Here is a 2,556-nt window from a genome sequence, read left to right on the forward strand (position 1 = left end):
CCGAGGGGGCGGCCCCTCCCCAGGCTCTGAAAGAGCGTTTTTCCTCCCGCCCGCGGGTGCCGCTTTTCCACGGGACCGCCGGGAGTGGAGGCCGCGCCGTCGGCCTCGCGCTCCTCTCAGTGCCCGGGACTGGCAGCCGAGGCTGCGAGGGGCTTCATGGCGCTCGGCCGCGCCTCCCTGGCCTGGACCCCAAACTCCGTGGGGCTCGTGCCACGAGGATGTCATCTCGGGGCCAGCGGGCTCAGACCCTGAAATTGAGACGGAGAATGACTAATGAGGTCTCCCCCGCAGATACCAGTTCACTTTAGCGGCCTGCGAAGGAACTTCTGCCTTAAGGGAGGAGGCCAGTTAAATCACCATCCTCTGTCTGGTCCTCTCTGAGCTTGAGCTTACCGGACGGGTCTGTGCTGGCCAGGTTCCCTGAACAGCCTAAGGGACATTTGGGGCATGCTTATGCCTTCCTCCCCTTCAAAAGGTGAGAACGACAAAAATGGGTTAGATTCTGTTAATAATCTAAATGGGTCTGTCATTCGCGATGCCCCAAAATTCGAAGAATTCTAGAAGACCGAACAGGCGTCATCTAGTCTTAATCAATGCATCTGTCTTAAGGAAAAAACACGATCATTTGAGTAGGTGCCAAAAGGGCATTCAGCATATTTATGATATTTTCCTCATAAAATATCTTTGAAATCTAGAACTTGAACAGTGGGTTTTTCTCAGAATATCGTATATTTCATCTAATATGTGATGATATCTCAGAGTATTGGGAATATCGTATCAATACTAACATTATATAAACAGATTCAAATTTTCTAGTTCTTCCTTTAAAAACTAGATCATACCAAATATATTATTTAACATAAGAATTCATAAAGAGTAAGCAAATGGCCACATACAAAATTGTAAGAGGCCAACCATGACCAATTAAAATACAGTGGGAAAAATGGATCCCGTTCACAATAGCGACAAAGAAAACAAAATAACTAGGGATGATAAAAAGTGAGAAAGGCGGGAGATCTGAAATCGAGAAATCATCTGTAAAGTATTTTATAATTGGAGAGACATAGGATATCCTTCAGTGAGAAGACAAGATTTTAAATACGTAATTACTGCCTCCCAAATTAAGAGACAAAACATTCTAAACTTCATCTGAGAAACTACAAGCTAGAATAGCTAAGACCAGTGGTCCTCAGACTATGGTCTGGGGGTATCTAGGGTCCTAGAAACTCTTTCAAGGGGTTCACAGGATCAAAATTGCTTTCATAACAATATTTAGACTTTCTTCATTCTGTTTCACTCCCATTCTTTCACAAATATACAGTGAAGTTTCCCAGTGGTTGCATAGTATGTGATATCACAACAGATTGAATGCAGAAGCAGAAATGTCTTCTGTTATGCCAAACGTTAAAGGAATTAACATGAATTTAAAACAATGCCATTTCTCCTACTAAATTTCCTTTGTTTTGGAAAATATAATTATTTTTCATAAAAAATGTTATTGATATTTATGTTAACACATAATGAGTTTCCTCATTTTTAAAATTAATATAGAAACAAATATTTTTTATTTTCTTAGTTTTAATTTTCTGATATGGTATATATTGATGAATATAACACAAAAGCTCTTTGGAATTCTCAATGATTTTTAAGAGTGTAAAGAGGGTTTGAAAAACCCCAAAAGTTTGAGAACCTTCTGATAACAATGAAAAAAACCCATATTATTAAACTATAATAATTAAGGGCACTAACTCAAGAAGAGAACAGTGTGTCTAATGCAGTCAGCAGCCTAAGACCATCAAGGACAAAACCTGTAGCCCCACGACTGATTCATTGTATCAGTGGAGACCAGGCACCAACAGTGGACACTGGGCACCAAAGAAACCATGAGATGAAGTTTTGATTGGCTCAAAGCAGAGAAGGGTTGGGAGTAGAGGGGCCAGCCTGAGGTCTGGACTGCAAAATGAGCTCAGGGTCCTGTTTCCGTGGATAAATGTAGAATGTCGCACTCAGAAACACCTTACCTGAAGCTCTGCACCTGCATTGTAATCAAGTCTGCTTCTCTGTGTCAGAGTGAGTTAGAACCTCCATGCAAGATTGGGATGTTCCATTCTTACTGTTACAATCTCAAAAATCAAATTTTCTGATAGTCTCTGGCTTCAGAGAACAGGATTTTCCAAAGAGTAAGAAAACAGTAGGCACTCAGAGAAGATGGTTTTCGTGACCCATTACAGCTGCACGTGCCCTTGGGAAGGAATATGGTTTCCTGTTCATCTTATATGAATGAATTAATTAATTAATATGAATGAATGAATATGGTTTCCTATTCATCCTGAATAGCCAGGCAGATTCTGTACTCTCACTCTGAGCTTTTTTTTTCGGTCTCAAAAAAAAAAACCCCACAACTGATTAAATAGTCCAAAAGCACTTGCTAACAGATATGAGAACTTCACATATGACACAAAGCCATAAAAAGCAATATAGGAGAAAAACTTTGTTCAGTAAATGATTTTAGGACAGTTGGTTAGCTTTTAGGCAAATATGTAATTAGATCTTGTG

This window comes from Neophocaena asiaeorientalis, unplaced genomic scaffold (genome assembly GCF_003031525.2).
Source record: "Neophocaena asiaeorientalis asiaeorientalis breed wild unplaced genomic scaffold, Neophocaena_asiaeorientalis_V1.1 scaffold217, whole genome shotgun sequence".
Classification (NCBI taxonomy): Eukaryota; Metazoa; Chordata; class Mammalia; order Artiodactyla; family Phocoenidae; genus Neophocaena; species Neophocaena asiaeorientalis.